This window comes from Spermophilus citellus (genome assembly GCF_964194105.1).
Source record: "Spermophilus citellus genome assembly, chromosome: 6".
In the NCBI taxonomy this organism is placed as follows: domain Eukaryota; kingdom Metazoa; phylum Chordata; class Mammalia; order Rodentia; family Sciuridae; genus Spermophilus; species Spermophilus citellus.
In genome coordinates this window covers 142,087,544-142,096,766 of record NC_138187.1, presented here as the reverse complement: position 1 = coordinate 142,096,766, position 9,223 = coordinate 142,087,544, and the positions used below count along the sequence as shown (strand labels likewise).

General features: G+C 38.1%; 1 pseudogene across 1 annotated transcript in view; it reads right to left on the bottom strand.

Annotated features, from left to right (window-relative positions):
• Window positions 1-1,198: 1,198 nt before the first annotated feature.
• The window catches only part of LOC308651318 (programmed cell death protein 2-like), a 69,327-nt pseudogene continuing 61,302 nt past the window's right edge, over window positions 1,199-9,223 (bottom strand). Inside the window, exon 2 of the transcript in view lies at window positions 1,199-2,349. The product of the transcript in view is annotated as a programmed cell death protein 2-like (transcript). The remainder of the gene's footprint in view (window positions 2,350-9,223) is intronic.

The following is a 9,223-nucleotide window of genomic DNA, read 5'->3' as shown; positions in this document are numbered from 1 at the left end:
CTTGGATTGGTGTGATGAGGGAGAACTGTGCAGACAGAGATGGAAGAGGGGGACAAACCCACAGTTAGGAAGGTAGATTTTTTCTGATAGCCAGGTGGTGATATTGAAGGGTTTCATCAGAGGACAATAAAATCTAACTTATGTTTAAAAACATCTGGTTATGGAACATGGACAATACTGTGGTAGTGATATAAACAGGAAATCCATTTGTTGACTCTGAAGTTGTCATGGGAGAGATGGTGGTGCCTTGGCATGTGGCAGTAGTATAGATACAGGACAGTGAAATGAATGTATTTTGGAGCTAGAACCTGGGAAAACTTAGTGAAGGATTAGAAAGTATGGGGAGAGGAAAGATTCATTGATTTTTTAACTTGAATGAGAAGATGGTAGATCTGTTTCCTGAGTTGGGAAATACTTGGTGGGAGAGCCATATTGTTTTATGAGATTCTTCTTACACATTCAAGAGGAAGTTTCAAGTAGGTAATGATGAGCTCTGACTTGGATTTAGCTATAAATTTGGAAGCTATTGTAATAGATGATTTTTAAAGTGTGAAACTAAATGTGAACATCAAAGGATACTATTGAACAAATATATATAAGATCAAAAAAGAGCATGGATTTTCCAACAAGATTTTAATAGACAAAAGCATGAAGAGTGACTTGAAAGTAAGAAAGTAGAGCTAGTGATACAGGCAGCACATTCAAAGAACTTTGCTGAGGAAAAGAAGGAGAAAAAAAAGTATTTCCTAATTTATTGGGGTGTGCATTTAGGAGATTTTGTTTTAAAAGATGAGTTGTAGTAAAAATATTTGCAGACTGATGGAAATGATCTAGTAGAGATAGTGGATAAACAGCCAGGCATGAGGAGATTATTGAAGCTGTAAAATCTTTGGGAAGGTGACAGGGTTGCAGCCAAGGCTGTGTCGAAACAATTGCTTTTGATAGGTGTAAAGACACTTTTAAAATTGCAAACAGGAAACATTTGTAGAGTTGATGGTAGAACTATGACAGAATTCTAATTTAGTAGTTTTTTTTTTTTTCAATGACTTTGAGACATACTCATCTGGGAGAATAGAGAGGAGGGTTGAGGATAGAGGAAGGTCATCTGGAAGGTGGGAAAATAAACTTTCTTGGAAACAGTGGTAGGGTTGCTAGGGAAGGTGACCAAGCATTTCTGGTTTTTTTTTTTTTTTTTTGACTTAAACAGGCACAAAATCCATTTTATTATACAAGAATAGTACACAGTAAAAAGAGTATTTCACTTAGTCCTACCATTCATAGGTAAACCAGTTTATAGTTGGTGTGCAGCTTTATATTTATATTCAGATTTATATTTATGCACATATACATATATAAATATTTTTACCAAAACACATACCATGATATAATGGTCTCTTGGTGTTAATTTAGATCTCCCGCTCATTTGGTATCCGTGTTAAATGTGTATCATTAATAACGTTTCACTTGGATGTACCAAAATTCATGTAATTCCATTATTGGACATTTTTTTTTAGTATATTTAAGACACTAAACAAGGCCCCAAGCCACATCTTTGTTCCTCCATCTCTGATATTTTCTTAGGATAAAGTCAGAGATGGAATTGCAAGGACATAAGATGTTAGTAACCTTTTTTAGGGCTTGAAGATGTCTGAAAGGTGTATCTGTTACATCCTGCTTCCACACGAATTCCTCTGTGTAGCCAGTGCCCAAGCTACAGTTTCCAGCGCAGATGAAGACAGCCAGGATGCCCCAGTCAACACTCCTGCCCAGTCTGTCTGCCTGCCTTGAGGTGGTTCAGCAGCTGTGGCATGACCTGCTCTGGTTCAAGGGCTATCTGAGCTTTGAACTTCTGGAAAATGTTATTTTCCCTGGATTCATGCTTTGCCATGGAATCCAGTTCTCCCTCAAGAGCTTCATCCGTGCTTCCTGTGATCTCAAAGTCTTCTTCCTTTTTCACAACTTCAGGCACAATCTCCTCCTCTATTTCTGACAATTTCGAATTCAGGAAAAAGAAAGTTGTGGCCTGGAACTGTATGGTCCAAATGACCTTGGGTACAAGGCTGCTTGTGCTCCAACCTCCAGTCCAGCGTCTGATGCTCCTTACTGCAGTAGTGTGCTTGGTGGCATCTGGAACACGTTTTGGGGCCTAAACAGCCACAAACCCTGCCGAGATGAGCGCCCGACTTAAGTTGGAGACACACAGGTTTTGATTCTGGGAAAGGGTTCTCAGAAGATGGCTCATAGGAGTAAAACTCATTTTTCCTGGATAGCTGATTCCTAAAAACTTGCTGGGGAACTGCTGGCTGCGCAGCCGCCACGCAGGCACCAGCTCTGCAAAGCCCAGTTCCCCTCACTGGGCCCGGGTTGCCGCCATCCAGGAGCAGGCGAGTGCGCGTGCGCGTGAGGGCCGCTGGGCAGGAAGTGGAACTCACCCAGACCGGAAGCCGGAAGTCGGGCCGCATTTTAGGTTATCATGAAATTAGGGTGAACTCCTTGAACCAAGGTGTGATATTTGTTAGCAATATACAAGTGCTGACTGGCAGGCAAAGAAAAGAAAGAGAAGAAAAAGAAAACGGATCATTTTTTTTCTTTCATTTAACTATAATGCAGCAAGATAGGAAAAGGACATTGAGTATGTTTCTGAGAGTTTGATTATAGTCACAGATTACAGATTCTAGCTTGCGTTTGAGGAGGAAACCAAAGACAGGAAGTGGGTGAAAAAGTAGGGAGGCCATAGATGGAGATCAGAATGAAAACAGAATTAAGAAATGGACCCTCTAGAGTGATCTGGGAGAAAAACTGTCGTGGGCTATTTCAAATGAAGCTTTTGGTGGTGATGCGTGCTCTCATTTGAATGTCGCCGTCTAATCTCATGCTGAAATTTAATCCCCTTTGTAAGGTATTAGGAGGTGGAACCAGGTGGGACCTTTAAGAAGTGATTAATGGATTCAGTCACTCATGGATTAATGGGTAATCTCTAGCGTAGGTCTGTTATAAAAGCCAGTTTGATCTGTCTCTTGCCACTCTCTGCAGAATTACCACAAGCAAAAATACCCTTGCCAGATGCAGCCCTTTGACCTCCCAACCTCTAAAACCTTTATTCTTTACAAATTACTCAGAATAAACCTTTATTCTTTACAAATTACTCAGTCTTTGGCGTTCAGTCATAACAAAAAACAATGAACTAACAAAATGCATTTGCTGACAATAACAATATCTTGGTAGTAACCACAGAAATGGGTGACTAGGATGGCAGAGTAGTGTATAAAAATGAAACTAAAAGGTCTGAAGGTGTAGCTCAGTGGTAGTGTGGTTGTCTACCATGCATGCACAAGACCCTGGGTTTGATCCTCAGCACTGGAGGGGGGGGGAGGGAGGGAGGGAAGGAGAAGGGTTGGTGGGGGAGATATCAGAGAATTGGAAAACCAAGTTTCTTGATAAGTCATTTCTATGGTTGCTGAATTACTGAGGAATGAGGAATGGTATAGAAGTGGAGGAAATGTAGGAATAAATGGGAGGTCTGTATAAATTAGGTCTACAGAAGAGAGTAATGGGAGGGTGGGCAGCATAATAAGATGGCATAGCTTCCTAAGTCTGTGGGTTCTGAAAGCTTTTAGAGAAACAAATGATTGAAAAGCAGCAGTGTGGATCAAAAAGAACACAAAAAGGCTCCTTTTCTGTCCTTGAGACAGCTGCCGAGAACATTTTTAGATAACTGTAGGAGCAAAGGGACATTCAAGGAAAAGGTGAGAGTATGAGTGGGTTTGTTGGTCATAGATCTGCAGTTCCAAAAGGCACAATGAGTGGGTGAGGGAGGGAGAGAAAAGGGTTAGTTACGATATGGAGCATATCAATGCTATCAATGCTGAATTCCTGAATAATTTCAGTTTTAGGTAGTGACTGACCTCTTCCAAAAGTTGATGGAAATGGTGTTGGAGAACACAAATGTGCCTTCCTCAGCTATTAGATACAGGCATACTTCAAGAAATCACATGGAAAAACTGTGCTGTGCCACAGAATTGCATACACATTTGAAATGCTTGAACTTGTGTGTATCATACTTAAATGATCAACTCCTAGGCTATGGCGCTTAAGGAGTGTCATAGGAGTCCTGCTTCTGTTTTAAGGGCATCAGCTTTTAGGTTAGACTAGACTTGGAAACTTCTCTCTTCACAAAGAAGATTTGGGTAAAAATTTAGTGAAAATTTCAGATAAGAGTAGAAAACAATTCTAGTAGCTGATTTTAGACATTCTTTCATATTGCAACATAGGGCACAAAACTTGTCCTTGAGAAACAGTGAAAGAGGACTCTTTATTTTTGAATCTGGATTCTAAGTGATTGTGTACGTAGAGCCTGTGTTAGTGCTCTCATACAAACAATTGACCATAAAAAGATACAGTAGCATGGGAAGCAAACAGCATGGAGCAGGAAAAAACATGGACAGTAAAAGAAAGAATAGCAAGGGGTTAGGGCCTCATTAATTCTTTTTTTTTTTAAATTATAGATGGACAAAATACCTTTATTTTACTTATTTATTTCTATGTGGTGCTGAGGATGGAACCCAGCACTCACACATGCAAGATGTGTGCTCTCCCACTGCGCCATAACCACAGCCCTAGCGTCATTAATTCTTAGCTAGGGAATTTAATATTAGAACCTCACTGTTCACTTAAGAGTCTTTTTTGGTGTGTATAATTATGCTAATGCATATATAGTGATCATATTTTAAATTTCAGTTCCAATAGTGTTGATCAGTTGTTCTTAACTACTTTTTTTTTCTTCCTGAAGTTCCAAGACAAAGAATATCTCCTCATTCTATTAAATGTAGCTATCTGGATGTAATTTAACTTAGATGACAATTGCAGTCAAGATTCTGGAACTCAAAATGGGGAAGCCAGGTAAGCCATTCCATTTTTAGAATGTTGTTTTAATAAGGTTTATTCCTGTCTGGGTCTGCTGCATTTTACATATGCAATCACCAGCCTGGGAGTAGGAAGAGTTATTGCCATGACAACCAGGACTGACTGACTTGCCTTTCAGGAATGGTGACGATTCAGCATGTTTGTAGATGATACATACCTGTGGTTCTCAATGACTTTCTAGAAGGTCATATGGTTTTGGCAAATGGTTCTAGTGGTGTAGAAAGATGGAGAAGAAAGAATGTGAGCTAAATTATAACCATGCCTCTCCCTAAGTCAGGTATGTATCCTCAAGCAAGTCTCAATCTATTGGGACCTCAGTTTCTTTATACAATTATATGAATATATAGCTGAACTATATAGTCTTCAGGGTTGCTTATGGATCTGTTTCTCTGATTACATAGGCTTATGTATGTATGGGCATACCGAGCAAGATAGTCTTCTCTGCTTATATCATAATCCTGTCATCACTTTAAAGTATTTTGTGTATTTTCTCTTTGTCTTTGTTTCAAAACTTCTTTATTTAAATCACAAAGGAACCCAACTTCTTAATTTTGTAATTTTTGATTTGGCTCATTCTCCACATTTTATTAAAAACAAATAATCCAAAACTCTTGCAGATTAAAAGTTATCATAAAGAAAGATGACTCTAAACAAGTTTTGAACAATTGTAACTTTATTGGGTCACAAGTATAATTTTTCAAGGGAATGGATTTGAATGCCTCAGTTCATTTGATACATGTGTACACGTTTTTTTTTTTTTTTAAGAGAGAGAATTTTTTTTAATATTTATTTTTTAGTTTTTGGTGGACACAACATCTTTATTTCTTTTTTATTTTTATGTGGTGCTGAGGATTGAACCCAGCGCCCCGCACATGCCAGGCGAGCGCGCTACTGCTTGAGCCACATCCCCAGCCCCAAACATGGGTTTTTCTAAAAACATCAAAGCAAGCACTTCAACTAGCAGTTGATTATTTTGATTATTGTGCACAACAGAAATATAAACCAAATCTGCATCATGAATTTGTTCTTTATTTTTCCTGGCTGTGTGTAGTAGCTGGCAATCCATTTTGGCTATCATTTATATAATAGCTAGTGAACTGCTGGTTTTTCTGTAACATAAAGCAATGTTTCATAATGAATCATTTTGTCTGTTCATGTTCAAGTGCCCCAGCTCTCCTATCACCTGAAAAAGCTAGTTATGATAGTATGGTTTCAATTGTCAGAAGCCCTCTTTATTCTGGGGGAAAAAAAAAGATTGACCCACATTTAGATATTTTCCTATTCAGAGGACTTTGAGTACACTTTTATATAACAGAGCCATTGTTCTCTTGCAGTTTCTCCTCCCCACTTCTAATTAGGGTTCTAGGGTAATTAGAATCATCATTTCTTTAATATAAAGGCACACAGGACCAACCTGTTGCTTGCTTATTGGAAAGCTCAAGTATGGGCTAGCTTCTTTTGGTCCATCTTTCTATTGTGCCTTTGTCAGGTGCAGTTGACTTAGATGTGTCTTTTCACTTTGTCTTTCTTTGCTTTTCACCTTTATTTCCTACTCTTCTTTTTATTCCATGCCCTTCCCTTAATCTAACCTGTTTTCTCAGGTCTTCAAAAATTTCCCTTTCTTTCTCTTAAATGTTTCCAGACTTTCATCTGAATTCATGTGTTTATCTTTTCTCATTTTACCAATCAGCTCATGTCCTTATGGCCATGGTTCATCAGGCACAGGTGCAGGTACATGGGTCCCAATGTTTAGAAGGGTTCCCTGCTTGATTTAATACCTGCTGTTGCCATCCTGAAATAAGTTTGAACTAGAACCTTTGTGTTTTCATTTTGCCTTGCCCCCCTCCATTATGTAGATGTAGTTATTTCTCTCCCCTTCAAGTTGGACAAGTATTTTGTATTTTAATTTGTTTAAGTAATTTTCATTCATATTTTTTTCATTTATTACCTTTTGGAAGTACATCACTCTGATTATTAATGTAATCCTTGTTAGGTCTGTTTATTTCTCAATCCTTCAGGAACATAGCTTTATAAAAAAATTGTGTACAGTCGACTTTTTTTTTTTTTTTTGCCACTCTATGGGAAAAGGAGCATGAGAATCAATAGAGATTAGAATTCACATAGGGAATGATCATTTTTGGAGAGCATTGTATAGTTTTTCACCTCATGAGGTTAAATTTTCTTCCTTGTTTGTTCAGGTTAATTGGTTTGCTCTTCCTGAATACACAATAATTGGTGGTTGGGGGAGGCTACTGGGTGGCAGAGGTAAGCTAACTGAGGTTAAATATCTCTGCTAATAAAGGAGATGGACTGTTGTATTTTTTGCTCTTAAACGTAAAAAAAATCAATCATTTTTTAATTTTCACAGTTTTACTTGAGGGAATTAGTAGGGTTTAAAGACTTTTCTAAATATAGTCAGATACCTTTTTTTGGTTTTCACAAACCAAATGGCCTATTTGGCTGGTGGCAGTCTGAGTCACTTTACCTTGTGATACTGTCTGTGAGGAAGCATTTAAATAGTAACACAGTCGATGTGCCCCAAGGTTAACCCACGTGTAAGCAACTCTTTAAAAAAAAATTTTTTTTTAAAAATTTAAACAAACCTTTGTGTATCCCTTATTTGGAGCCAGGCAGTGTCCTAGGCCCTTTAAAAATGCAGTCTCATTTAATTCTGTGAGCTAGGACTATTAATTACTTCTATCCTATAACTGAAGCAGAAATAAATTATATAATTTTCCCAAAGACACAGTTGTTCAGTTCTAAAGCAAAAATTTGAACCCAAGCTCACCGATATCAAATTGGTGAGCCTAGCATCTTTTTTTTAAAATTTTCTTTTTAGTTGTAGATGCACACCATGCCTTTATTTATTTATGTATATGTGGTGCTGAGAATTGAACCCAGTGCCTCACATGTGCCAGGCAAGTACTCTGCCACTGAGTCACAACCCCATCCCTGAGCCTTGCATCTTATAACTTGCTGCTGTCCCAATGTGTCATCTGTTTAATTTTATCTGTCTAGTCCCTCACAGAGTTGGAAGCCTAGATGAGTGATGGAATAAATTGTTAGGATAGTAAAGGACTTTCCAAGTCTCTATTTCTATAACTTCTCTTCAGTGACAATATGTAATATCAATGTAAATAGATATGGAAACAGACAAACCCAGATACTAGAACTGCATGTGACTCTAAAGCAGAAATATCTGAGATTCCATCTTGATCCTGGTTCAGATGAACACCTGACAGTATGTTCCTGGGAACTAACGTTCAAGAGATGCTTCACCAACTGTCACTATCCCTTTTGGAAACTTGTGATCACAGCTGATGACAGTGCTGAGGCCTTTTATCTGCTGCCACACTTTTTCTTTTGGCTAGACATTACAGAGAGCAGAGTTAGATGGCCAATCAATGTGCTGCATCAGAATCAATAGATCTCAGTAAGCATTCCATTAGGCCCCAGAGCCTTTCCATTTCTCAGTTTTGTCTGGGCTCTGCACATTTTCTCATGAAAAAAGAGAGTTTGGGGATTATTTTCTCTACCTGTAGCTTTGCATGGACAAATGAATCCCCTATTATTGTAGAAATCTAGTCAATAAAGCTGTCAGAAATTTTAAAACATTGACAGTAGGGCCAAGTTCAGTATACTTAACCTCTGTAGTAAGTTCTGAGTGTGAGATATAAGAGGAAGAAATAATGTTTAGAAGAAAGTGCCTTAAAATAAAAAAAAGAAAATAGTTAAAAATGTTAGATGATGGAAGAGAATCCTAAACCTGAGGTTTTGATAACTGAATTTTGGCTTGGTTCTGTTACTAAGGATCCTGGGCAGTTAATTAAATGTCTGCAAGATGAATGGATTTAACCTGGTAATTGTTAGTATCCATAACAGTCAGGAATGTTAATTTCTTTTACATTAAAGAATTTTATTCCTTGAGTTCATTTCTATCCTGGGAGGACAGATACTCATGGAATTCACATGATTCAAACTGGTATAAGAAGTGGTGTCAGGTTCTTGTTATTGTGACCTCTGCCCTTATCTTTTACTAGCACCTAAGTATTGTCACTTGGCTTCTGTTTCCCTCTCCTCCATTCAATAGCAAGTCAGAACCCATATGTCAGCTTTGCTCTTATTCTAGAACCTAGGAATTTTTTCTCTGATCTCTTTCTTCAGGAAACAGGCAAATAGGGCTCGAGTGGGTAGCTTTACCTCCTACATATCTTAATTTCTTTCTTAGAATCCTAGAAATAATGCTCACTCAAAATAACAGTTTCATACATGAGTTAGGGTAATGCTAGCAGTTATAATG